At 58.3% G+C, this 12,451-nt stretch overlaps 1 protein-coding gene and 2 long non-coding RNA genes across 5 annotated transcripts in view; 1 reads left to right on the forward strand and 2 right to left on the reverse strand.

Annotated features, from left to right (window-relative positions):
* The window catches only part of KCNJ10 (potassium inwardly rectifying channel subfamily J member 10), a 28,960-nt gene extending 23,776 nt beyond the window's left edge, over positions 1–5,184 (reverse strand). For both annotated transcript variants that reach the window (XM_077886868.1, XM_077886866.1), the window contains exon 1: positions 4,970–5,184. The gene's annotated coding sequence lies outside the window, so the exon portion shown is untranslated. The remainder of the gene's footprint in view (positions 1–4,969) is intronic.
* LOC144307260 (uncharacterized) lies at positions 4,489–9,025 on the forward strand. Its single transcript, XR_013374174.1, has 2 exons — positions 4,489–4,561; positions 6,538–9,025. It is a non-coding gene; the product is annotated as an uncharacterized LOC144307260 (long non-coding RNA).
* Positions 5,878–12,376, reverse strand: LOC144307259 (uncharacterized). Of its 2 annotated transcripts, XR_013374173.1 has the most exons (5): positions 12,125–12,376; positions 11,443–11,567; positions 11,026–11,135; positions 8,861–8,943; positions 5,878–6,335 (listed from the first exon to the last, which is right to left on the reverse strand). It is a non-coding gene; the product is annotated as an uncharacterized LOC144307259 (long non-coding RNA). The 2 variants fall into 2 exon arrangements; XR_013374172.1 differs by having other exon boundaries at positions 11,443–12,376.
* Positions 12,377–12,451: the final 75 nt, after the last annotated feature.

The raw sequence follows: 12,451 nt of genomic DNA on the forward strand, positions 1-12,451 counted from the left end.
GGCGTGTGCTGGGGTCCCCACATGAAGAGGCTGGCGAAGCGCTGCCCTGGGGGCCGTCGGACCAGCTCGCCCCGCTGGCCACTTGCCCTCGTCCTGTTCATCAGAGTGTCACCAGGCAGGTCTAGCAGCCCGGTGGCCTGTGGAGTCAGCCCCAGGGAGAATGTACCCCGACCCCGGGAGGTGCCCCCACAGGTCTGCCAACCCGCAAGCCCCCGCACCAGGTGTGCGCCCCAGTGGGCTACACTGGCGCCTCTGACCTTCACCCCTGACCTTCGCCCCGTCCCCACCCCGGGCGCCCACCAATAAGCCCAGCATCAGCACATCCAGGAGGGAGAAGAGGAAGGCTCAGCGCACCCCTGCATGAGGTTTTGTGTTTGGGCCGACCGTGCTTAACGGACTGGAGACTGGGGGTTCTGGGGTCTGCTGCTCGGACTCTCAGGGTGAAGCCGTCTCCAGGACGGGGCCGTCAGCAGGAGAGGGGCTTATTCTGAACTTCCCTGGAGAGACGAATAGGAGGTCTTACACTCATGCACCCCACTCCCAGACACATCAGGTCCTCCCCCCCAGAATCAGCATCCAGAGGGGCTTCCTGCCCAGGCTGCAGCGGCTCAGAGGCCACTCTGTTCCCAGGAGCTGAGGGGTCCAGGGAGGGAAGAGATGCCTTCACCTCAGGGGGTCCGAAAGCTGCAGGGCTGCGGGAGCCCGCATGGCCCCATCCCAGGGCAGCCCCCGTGCAACGAAGGACGCAGGACGTTCTCTCCTGACATCACCATCGCGTTGGGCATCGGGGCAAAGTAGCAGACACGAGTGACAAAGGGGAAGCCGAATGCTGAGGAGCAGGGCACCAGAGGACGGGGCGGTCGGGAAACGAGGCAGGGGCTGTTCGGGGAGATGGGACGGGAGGGGTCCCCGAGAGGGTCCAGACAGAGAGAAGAGGGGTGGCTTGGGGACCACCATGGACACATCCTGCCCCCCCCAGAACAAGGTCTGGATAGGGCAAGACTTCAGTAAAGTGTCTTGGAGACCATGAAGGGGAGTGTCCATCTGAAAACCCACAAGGGTGTCTGGGTTGGAAAAGGGACCGGACAAAACGGGTGCCTGGTGGTGACAACTCCAGGGGCGATTCCACGGTGAAGGGAGGGAGCCAAGGAGAGAGAGGCTGGAGTCAGGGAGGCCGTTAGGGAGGCTGTGGGGGCACCCGGGGCACCCAGACGGATGGGGAAGGAGCAGGGGGTGGGGGAAGAGGAGGAGGTGAGCCCAAGAGGAGGGGAACGAGAGCCCAGAGGGACAGGCAGGTCCCTGGGCTGGGCGAGGGTGGGGTGGGGGCAGAGAAGCCGGTGCCGGGCTGGGAGAAGTTGCTCCCAACGGGCAAGCAGGTGGTTTTAGGGAAGCTCGACAGTTCACTTCTCACTCCTCGGACCTAGGCTGACGGCAAGGATGTCTGCGTGGGGCAGGGAAAGGAGCCACGGAGCCGACACGCAGGCCGCACGATGGCCCAGCCGTAGGGGGGAGGGCTGCTTGGTCACTCCTCCGGAAAGGCGGAGGGACAGGGACCAGACCTGACCTCGACCCTCGACCCGACCACAGAAGAACCAGGGGCCGGGCCGGGCTGGCGGGGGGAGCCCTCGCGGCCGGGCCAGAGGGTGGAGGCAGCACACGGCAAGCACGCTTTTTAGGTGCTAAGCACTGTTCCAAGCCCTTTACCCATTCTGACTCTTATTCCCCAATGGCTATGGGGCCCCTGGAAGGATGAGGAACCCAGGGAGGGGGAGGTGAGTGGTAGCACCGCCCGGGACCCAGCAAGTCTGGCTCCGAGGCCATGCCCTTCAGCGCCCCGCGGCCTCCCAGGCGGTGCCCGAGCAGGGGCAGCCCGGGGACAGCGCGCTCAAGGGGCTGCCGGCGAACTGCCCTGTCGCTGCCCTGTCTTCCCGGGCCCATCCAGCATCCCGGCTCCCCACAGAGGCTGTTGCGATCGGCCTGGGTGCCGGGGGCTGGGTTTTTGTTCCAGAAGGTGGTCTCCTGCTCTCTCCCAATCTCTCCTTTTCTGGGATGTGCCTCCTGAAGCCTAACCCAAGTCCCGCTGGCGGCTGCCCAGCCCTCCGCCCGGGCCTTCTGCCCCTGGAACAACGTCCCGAGGGGCCAGACGTGCTCCGGCCTGCTCCGAGCCCCAGCTCCGGGCCACACCGGTCCGTTCCCACTTCTCCTCGCATTCCAGAGCCAGCGGCTCCTCTCTCCCCACCGTCCCAAATCCAGCCCCCCGCCGCCTGACACCCACAGGACACTTCTTCCCACAATCCCTTTCTCTTTGCCCTTTCAAGGTTCTGGTGGGGGAGGGGCCGGAGAGGGGCCGTGGCCACTTGTGGACGTGAAACTGGATGAAGGAAGAAAAGCACCGAACTGAGCAGGTGGGAGAGCGGGGGTGAGGGGGTCGGCCGGCAAGGCTCAGGTTCCAGGAGCTGCCCCCACAACCACCCTGCCCGGGCACCAGACGCCGGGAGTCCACTCTCTTCCTGCAGGTCCGTCCCTGTGGCCTCCCTGCCCCTGCCAGGGCCTCACCGCTACCCTGGACAGCGTGGCCTCAGCCTGGACGGTGGCACTGACCAGTCAGGCAAGAGAAGAATCTAGGCCGGCGGGGGGGGGGGGGAGGCGAGGGGGGGGACAGTGGAAGCTTTCTCCTTCCGTCCTACATAACCCTTGGCAGGAACGTTGGGGGCTCCAGGCCCCGTGTCTCCTTCCCTCCCCATCAACGCCAGGGGGCTCGGCCTATCTTCCACCTCGTATGCAGACACAGCGTCTTGCCAGGAGGCCCAAGAGGCCTTTTCTCCTCTGAGGAAGTGGGTCTTTCCGCATGACTCACCCCCAGGGCCCTAAGCCTGTCATCCCACCTGTCCCGGGATGACCCTAGAGGACTTGGTCTGAGCCCACCAGATCCGAGCGTCCCTGGGGGAGGACAGGGAAGGACGTCCCTGGGTCATCTGCAAGGCCCTTCCCTTATGGCCCAAGCCAGAGCAGTCGGGGCTCTAAGTGAGCAGGTGCAGGTAGGAGCCCCATGCACCGCTCAGTGGGGCACAGGGAAGAGGGGGATGCCAGTGGGCAGGCAACTAACCCTCCCATCCGAACACGACTGATCGTGGCCTGGATGTGGGCCAGATGTTGGGAAGACAGGGCTTTTTCTCCCCAGCGTAGGGGGCAGCAGTGGGATCCTGCATTAGAACCACGGAAGGAATGGGCCCATAACCCTGCCCTGCCCACCCCCCACCCCTCACCCCTCCATTCCATGGAGTCATTGCCATTTGATACCCACTGAGACAAGTTGGCTGCTCGGGCTCGGCTGGGGGGTGGGGGGTGGGGGACAGCTCAGAAAACAGCAGCTCCTTTCAGGACCCAGGCTGGCAAGGGCTTTGGGAGGCTGGACTGGCCCAGATCACCCCCCAACACCCCCACTCTCCCTCCCTCGCCACCACCACCAAAGGACAGAGGGGCGGGGAAAAGAGAGTTGGCACTGCCTGGGCCATGCCTATTCCTCCGCAGACCAGCCCTGGCCCCTCTCCCTGGCATGATGCCTCCCTCCCCCTCCCTCACTTCCTGCTCCCTGAAGAACCAGTGAGGAGCCAGGACACCTGTTTCCTTCTACCCTGGGTCCCCCGTACCCAGCCGACACCCCAAGGAATAAGCAGACCCTGCCCCTCCGCACAGGACTGTGTCCACCACCATGCCAAGAGCATGGTCAGAAAGTCATAGAGATTAGGGAGAAGGTTTGGGGATGGAGCCCAATGGAACTCAGTGGCCACCGCTGGCCCCTCCGGCTGATCCCTTGACAGCCTCCAGGCCTGCTGATGGCCCTCCTCGCACTTGGGCTCCAAGTCTCCCATCTCCTTCTCCCTCCCACCCCGAACTCCTTGAAGCAGTCCCGGTGGGGAAAAAACCTCAAACACCACAGCTAAGGCAGACTGGCCAAAAAATCTTTAGCCAGGATTTGTATTGATAAGCAACAGAATCAGGCTTTGAGCCCTGGCCTGAGCCTTTGGCCCCTCAGTTCCAGATTTGGGCCCTGGTTCTCCGCCACCCCCACTTCCCATCTGCCTCACTCTGCAGTGCTTCACAAGTGCCCAGAGGCCCTGCTCCCACCCTGCCCGGTTGTGTCCTGCTCCATCCCAGGGCTCAGTTCTCTGCCCCCAAATCCGGAAGCTGCAACCCTCCTCTTGCTCCTAGCCCAGTGCCCGGTGCCTGGTGCTCGTGGCAGTTCCTCGGGTGGGGGGGAAGAAGTGGGATGGGGAAGGGCTTCTCCATCTGGAGGGGGAACGTTTCAGAGCCCAATCTGGCCTGCAGCGCTCTTCTTAGGGATCTTTACTGTGAGATGGTTGGGGAAGGGGGTGGTGAGAGCTGGGGAAGGAGGGGCGAGACGTGGGGAAGGGGGAGCTGGGGGAGCCGGGAGAGCCGGGCCAGTGGGGGGGGGGGGGGGAGGGGGGGGTCCCAGGCACACCAGGCTACAGCGCTTCCTAGCCAAGCTGGATGTGTCTGTCTTCCCATCTGTGAACTTGTGATCAGTGGGTGTCACTAAGTGAGTGCCGCTGTGTGGGGAGGGGGCACCGGGCTGGCAGGGCAGTGGGAGTAACCTAATGATCCTGGGAAGAGGGGGGCGTCTGGAGTGGCTGCGTGGGGGTGCAGGGTCATATGTGTGCGGTGGGGGGGAGGTCACTGTGTTCCTTGAGAGGGCCCCGGTGGGATGCCAGGTCAGCCTAGTAGGGAGGGCATCCGGGCGGCCCCCTGCTTAGCCTAAGGCACTTGAGGTGACCAGCCAGGGTGGAGTTTCCTTCTTGGGGAGCCCTTCCCAGGAGGGTCCATTCGGGGTCCCCGGAGGTGGGAGACTGGTGCTGCCAGACACGGGGGCACCCACGGGCTGGGGGGGCACCCACGGGCTGGGGGCCCCCTGTCTCCGGGGCGCGGTGGACAGGGCCCGGGAGCTTACCTTGGCGGTCCCTGGATGGGCAGCGGGACGCACGGACGGGGCGGGCAGGAGCGAGGCACCGAGCTGGGCGACGGGCGGAGCCGGGACTCTTAAACCCGGAGCTGGGATCAGATAAGGGCTGGGCCGGGGGCCGGGGCCGGGGTCGGGCCGGCCGGGGGCAGAGCTGGGCCGGGCCGGGCCGCCCCCTCCCTCCGCAGCGCCGGAGCCAAACTTGGTGTGAATGGAGGGGCCCGGAGGGGGCGGCGGCGGGCGCGGGGGGGGCGCGGCGGGCCAATGGGGACGTGGAGCGCCAGGCCCGGGCGCTGGGATTGGAGGGGCCGGGCGGGCGGGGCGCAGGGGCGAGGGGGGCGAGCCGCGGCCGCCGGGGCTCTGCGCGGAGCGGGACCAGACAGCCTCCGGGAGGAAGCGGGCCGGGAGACGATGGGCCAAGCGATAGGGGCCCCGCCGGCTCGCCGACGGGGAAGGGGGGCGAGGAGGAGCTGGAAATGAACCCGGGCGGCCCGGCGCCCTCCCCCCTGCCCCCGGCACCCGGCCGCCAGGTCGCCCCCCCCCTCCCCGCCCTGCGTGCGCCCCGGGTGCCAGGTGCGCAGCGCTCCCCGGTCCCTAAGGGAAGGGCGCAGGTGCGGAGGCGCTGGGGGCGCGGAGCGCGAGGTCCTCCCGCTGAGGGGCCCTGGCAGGTGTGGGGCATCCGAGCAGGGCCCTAAAGGGTGCAGAGGGTTCAGGTCCGGGGCGATGGCGGGGTGTGCAGCGTCCGGAGGGCGTCCGAGGCCCAGGGAACTGGCCATCACCAAGTCTGCTTGGGAAACAGCCGCCCCCGGGGGGTGGAGGGAAGTGGGGGGGGGTTGGGGAGGGGACAGAGCCCAGGTGGTGGGTGGTCCTCAACCTTTCTGTCACCAAACACGGCTTCCAGAATCTGAATGCGTGTTTTGAGAAGTTCTCATCCACAGTCTCCCACCCTTGGCATTTATTGAGGAAATCATTGTTTCCCCATCTTTGTGGATCACAGATATTTAGGGACTGAACTATTGAACTACTACTAACCGGTAACCAGTATTACCATAGTGAGGTGATGGATATGTTGCAAAAAAAAAAAAAAAAAAATCAAGGAAACTTGAAATTGTCAGTTTAGTTCCACCTCTAAAAGCCACAGGAAGGGTAAATGGACGCTGCAAATAGGCCCCCTGGGGGAGGGCGGTGGGCTACCCCCGGGCCACCACAGGTGCTGTGTTTGTGTTGGGGAAAGACCTGGAGTAAAGAGAGAGAAATAGGAGAGTTCGGGGTCAGCTCCGAGTTCCCGAAGGCAAAGGAAGGCCACAGGGGCTCTTGAGCAGACAAAGAGTCACAGCAGAATTTCAGGAAGCGAAATCTGGAAGTGAGCAAGAGGGTTGGACTGAGGGGGCAGCCGGACAGCACCCCAGAGTCTTCATCCTGCCTCACCTCATCTTCCCCAAATCAGCACATCCGCGCCGTGAAGCCCCTCAGGCCTGCCCGCCTTGGTGTGTGCAACACCACAGGGTTGTGGTCCAGGATTCCTACAGCTGCCTTCTAACTGGTCTTCCTCCCTCCAGTTTCTTCCACTCAAATAATCCTGCAGACCACGAAGTCCCACGTTTAAGAGTAAACAGTGATAGCGTACATCTCTCTGGAACAAGTCTGACCGCGGCGCTTCCCCATGTAACAGCCTTCAGCGACTGCCCACTGCCTAGAAGGAAAATCCAAACCCCTCACCCCGGATGGAAGGTCTGCCGTGACCTGGGCCTGGTGCCACTCCAGCCTCATCCTCGCCCACTGGCCCTGCCTGCCCAAACCTACAGCCGCTCCCTCGCTCGACACCAAAGGTTCAGTCTTGGGTTCTCTTTCGGTGTCTGAGGGGAGTGTCCACCACTGATGTGGCTCCGGCTACCACCTCTGAGCTGCACCCTGAGGCTCTCTTCAGAGCATCACAGTTCTGGCTGCTGGCAGGGGATTTCCATGCCACCCAGACAGGGCCCCCAACTGAACTCATCATCTTCCTCCTCAAGGCTGGGAATCCACATGACTTCTTTATTTCTGTGTTTCTCCTGACCAAACAGGTTTAAAAACTAAGTGATCTCTCCTCTTCACCCTTCCTCTGCCCCATCCCTTGACATGTCAACTAAGCCACCCAGTCCTGCCAGGTCTCCCTTTGCTATATTTCTCTCGGGTGTCCCTTTCTAGTTCATGGCCACTACCGCCATCAGGAAGGGCGCTAACAGCCCAGGACCTGCACCCACCCTTCACCCCTCTCTCCATTCTCAAAGAAGAGGCAACCCGTTCTCACCGTGTCAGTCCCTATGCTCTATCAAACCCCAAACAGGGTGCCCCTTGCTTCCTGAGCACAGTCCAAGCTCCTCAGCTCGGCACTTAGGGTACTCTTCTGGGACGACAGGGAGGAAAGACTCCAAGGGCAGGAGCAGAAGGGATACCTAGTGGTGCGGGAGAAGGGTCTGGAGAAGCGCCTCCCAAATGGTCTTTGCCTTTCCTGTAGAGCAGAAGAGCCATCTGCTAAAAATCAGGGTGGAGGGTGGACTGGGCAATTACAAAGAGCTTGGAAGTTCTAGAACAGCAGAGGTGTAAGACTGTGGGAAAGTGCAGATAGCTGGAATGGAACTGTAGGTTTCTAATTAAAACAGAGTGATTTAGGGGCACCCACATGGCTCCGTCAGTTAAGAGGCTGACTCTTCACTTTGGCTCAAGGTCCTGGGATGGAGCCCCGCGTCAGGCTCTGCCAGCACTGTGGGGTCTGCTTGGAGATTTTCTCCCTCTGCCCCTCTTCCCACTCTCTTTTTCCCAAATAAGTAAATCTTTTTTTTTTTTTTTAAAGAGTGGTTTAAATGGAGTTTTGTTCTTAAGTTATGTTCTATAACATATATGCACATATCCATCGTGTATATTCCTTTGTACGGATTGCCAAATGATCCTTTTTAATTTTTAAATCTTTTTACAAAAGAGAAGTCCTAAGGGTGCCTGACTGGCTCAGTCAGTAGAGTGTGCGACTCTTGATCTTGGGGTCAGGGCGTGAGTTCAAGCCCCACATTGGGCATAGAGCTTACATGTATAAAAAAAATTTTAAAAGAAGTTCTAGAATAGTCACTGGGGGCCCAGGAGGGAACCAGCGATAAAGGGCATGGGACATCAGTATTTGTGAGTGTTTATGATGCCAGGCAGATATATTATGACCTGAGATGGGGAAGCAAGCCTCTGAGAGGGTGAGTGGCTGGCCTGCGTAACGTAGCTAGCTAGAAGGTGTTAGTTTTGGAACTTGAACCCACATGTGTTTGACTCCAAAGCTTGTCTCAGGGTAATGCTAGAGTGAATCTGTGTGGGTTAAATAGAATCTTAATCATCAACACGTGCAATGGGGAGTCTGCTTGGAGATTTTCTCCAATTTTGGTATGAAAAGTTGGCCAGGGTTGTGAAGTCCATGCCCACCACATAAGACGGTCTCTCGGGCGGGCCCGGGCCGCACCTGTGCAGGGAGGACCCATCCTGGACCACCTCTAAATGGCAGCTAGGGGACCAGCTCTCTTTGAAGGCCTCCCCTCTTCTGTCAGCTTATTAGCAAATCGGGTCTTTCTCATTCTCAACTGCTCCTTTTGGGCTCAGTCTGTCCAACTGTGGCCTCATACCTTTTTTGACCCTGTTCCGGAAAGACGAAGGATGACTCTATCCTGGGCTCACTACGGGATCCCGAGCGACATTTCAGCTAAACCGTCTCCACGAGTAGTGGGCACCTGGTAGCGGGATGACTGAGACCGCAGCAGGAGGGCTCCGAGGGACGCACTGGGCCGCATGGCCCCGGGCACACGGGGACTGTTGCTGAGGTTTATAGGTTCCCTCTGCCTTCCGTACACGCCATATATTCAAACTCACCTTCATTAGACTGGAGTCAGGGGATGCTTCGTCACTACTCGAGGACTCTCCCTAGTGCTTTCACTCGCGGGTCCCTCCAGTGTCTTTCCAGTGGGGTCCAATGGATAAGAATTCCATACCACGGTGGTAGTGGAAAGGCAACAGGGAGTAAAGAAACAACCACAGCTTTATTTAAAAAAAAAGAAAGAAGAAAGAAGGAAAGAAGGAAAGAAGGAAAGAAAGAAAAAAGAAAGAAAGAAAGAAAGAAAGAAAGAAAGAAAGAAAGAAAGAAAGAAAGAAAGAAAGAAAGAAAGAAAGAAGAAAGAAAGGAAAAGAAACAACCACAGGGGCCTGGCTGGCTCAGTGAAGAGTCTGCCTTTGGCTCAGGTCAAGATCCCGGGGTCCTGGGAGAGAGTCCCTGCTCCACAGGGAGCCTGCTTCTCCCTCTCCCTCTGCCTGCCACTCCCCCTGCTTGTTCTCCCTCTCCCTCTCTCTCTGTCAAATAAATAAATAAAAATCTTTAAAATAAAACGAAACAACCAAGGCCCAGGAGCTGGGATGCCCAGGTTTTAGTACTATCTGTTCTCTGGGGACCCATCCCTGACCTGGAAAGTGAGGACTTTTAAATCATGGCCAACCTGCACCCAATCCTATCAAGCAAGATGGATGTGGTTATGAGAAGGCTCTGATCCTCCAGCTGTGCTGGAAAGAGCTAGAAGGCTAGAGAGTGTCCCAGCCTCAGGTGCCCAGGGGAGGTCCCACCTGTCCTGGCGCTGGGCTCTGCTTCGCCCCATGTCACTCTAACCTCCAGTGGCATCCACTGCTTTAACCATAGCCTCCCTCTCCCTTTTCTAGGGCCCTCAACCCCCTTGAATTTATGAAAATTGTTAGAGTTCCTGACAGACGGGCCTCTCTGTTCCATTAAACTCATATCCTGAACCATCTCCTGTTTTCCCGTCATGCTCCTCTCCCACCTCCAAGATTGTACCCGCGATGTCTCATGATCTTGCTTAAGAAAGCCTTCCCAGGTTGGCTGGCCCCAGGGCTCCCACATACAGCTGCACAGCTTGTGGACTGCACAGATGCACTCCGTGAGGGGGCAAGCTGAGAACTGAACTGCATTCGGCTTGCCAATCCTCGCAGCCTGGCTCGGAGCTATGTCTCCGAGAGGGATTCCCCCTTTTTATTTTTGCCCCAAAGTACCACTTGCTCTCCGAGCTACATGCCATCAGGAATGCCCCTGTCCAGAGCCACCTCCCTTTCCTACTCCGTAACAAGGTCCTTTGCAGACCACCACCGACGTGACTCCGGCCATGCCCCTCCTGCCCTCAACGTTCTCAAGTTCCAAACCCAATCTCCCACCACGATGACCACTGTACCGACATGTTTTACTAGTCCCGTGCGCAGTTGCTCTCTCTGTCCCAATACCTGAAAGCTGGGACCTTGCCTGTTTTCTGTACCCGGGAACCTAAGAAAACATTTCCCCCCTCCCCATGTTCAAGCTCAAGGATAAACAAGGAATTGAAGTTGGAGACCTGAGGTGGGTGGGGTGGGGAGGGATAAATCAGAGGCGGGGTGGTGGGCACCCCGACTGAGACAGGGGGCTGGCTGGCACCCTCTGGGTGGCCCTTCAGCCCTGTGACCCCCCCCTCAACAAATGGGGCCAGTTCTATGCAAATGCACTCTCGCCTAGGGGTCCGGTTTCGTCTCTCTGAGCTGCTGGCACAGCAGAACCAACGTGAGCAGCCTCTTGGCAGGACAGAGGAGGGCAGGCTAGCAGTCTCAAGGCTCAGGTGACAGGCCCAGGCCCAGGAGACGGGGATGTTGACTGGGGCTGTAACAGCCCTCCTGATGCCAATCTCAGGCTGAAAACTCGGTATTTCCACTTGCAACAAGAAACAGGGGCAGGAGGGCTGGGAAGAGGAGGGCAACGTACCCGGAGTGCCCCCTGCAGGGCTCACTGGGTGGCACCAGAGCAGAGGAAGGCAGCCGGGGTGGGTGAGGAAGATCCAGCTAGCACTTGCTGAGTCCTTCCCATATGCCAGGCAGGCATTGCCTCCTGTAAGCCTCATGACAAGCCCCAAGAGATGGATAACATATTCTCATTTCCTGGATGAAGAAACTTGGCAGTGGACAGAGTGCAGACTTGAACCCAGATCACTGCCTCCCGAGATTATATTACTCACTACGACCTTTCCCGCCTCTCTGGCTCAGGCAGCAACTTCTCACCCTCCAGGGTCCATTTCTACATCTTCCGCTCCTCCGGCCCGTGTCTCCTTATTCCAACTTGAAGGATCTGGAGAAAAACAGATCAACGTCGCGGGTATGATAGTGCTAATGATAACACCTGGCATTTGTACACCACTCTCGGCTTTTAATTATTTCCCTGGGGAAAAGGAACAATTTGTATCGAGCTATTTGTATTTCTCCAAATCTTGTTCTGATTTTTATCCTTGTTCCTACAGCTATTTCTGTACAGTTATGATCAACTTATAAGAATATTTTTATGTGCTTCTTTTTCATGCAAGAATGTGCCTCTTGCACACGGACACTTACATATGTGAGCATAGTAACCGACTGTGTTTCTCCGCTGCGGCTATTACCTTGCCGAGGCCTGTGGCTTTGTGAAGAGCACGCAGTGAGGCGGGGACACACTTGGGGGAGTCTGGCTTCGATCTCTGCTTCTGTGACCTTTGGCAAATCACCTTTCTCCTTTTCAGTTCCTCATCTATAAACAGAGAGGATCATACCCATCTCACAGGGTCCCCCCCAAGGCTGTTAAATGAGTCCTTCCAGTTCATAGCTGATGCTCGACGAGTTATCAGGGGTAATATTAGCATTATGTGCTATGTGATAGTGTGTCTTTCTCCCCCACTGGCCCACGAGCTCCACGTGGGCAGAGGCAAAGTCATATCTGTCACCACCCCCCACACAGCACATTGCCCAGCACTTGGGCTCCATCCACAGGAGTTTGTTGGATGAATCGTTTTAAGCCCTAACCTCGGCTTTTCTCTCTGTAGGACGTTTGGGTTGTTTCTAGAATCTCCACTATTAACAAAACACACTTTAAAGCCCTTCTATTTATATTGCCTCATTTGATCTGCGCACCCCGTGAAGCAGGCAGAAACGGGGTATTTGCATGTGTCCACTCCCTGTGAAAAATAGAGCAACCGTGGTTCAAGGCAACGAAGCAAATCCTTTGGGTCGCGTTACAAATCAGTGACAAAGATGAGAACCCCCGACCCCACCTCCCTTCCTTGGGTGAATCTCTTTTCTTCTAGGTACCTCCTTCTGGATCAGGGCGCTCTCTTCAAAAAATGGGAGACATGATGGTGCCTGCATGAGAGCAGTACCTGCACCCAGAGGCCCCTGCTGGCGGTGGATGAGCTGCCGGCTGCCAGGGGCCCCTCTGCATCCCCAGGAGACCAGAGGCCTTACTCCCTGATACACCAGGGCCCGTATTTTCTCAGAGCAAGAAGCTTCTTAGGGAAGACTGTGCGGGCTCCCCTTCCTTCCTTTCTTCCTTCCTTTCTTTCTCTTTCTTTCTTTCTTTCTTTCTTTCTTTCTTTCTTTCTTTCTTTCTTTCTTTCTTTCTTTCTTCTTTCTTTTTTT

This window comes from Canis aureus, chromosome 38 (assembly GCF_053574225.1).
Source record: "Canis aureus isolate CA01 chromosome 38, VMU_Caureus_v.1.0, whole genome shotgun sequence".
NCBI lineage: Eukaryota > Metazoa > Chordata > Mammalia > Carnivora > Canidae > Canis > Canis aureus.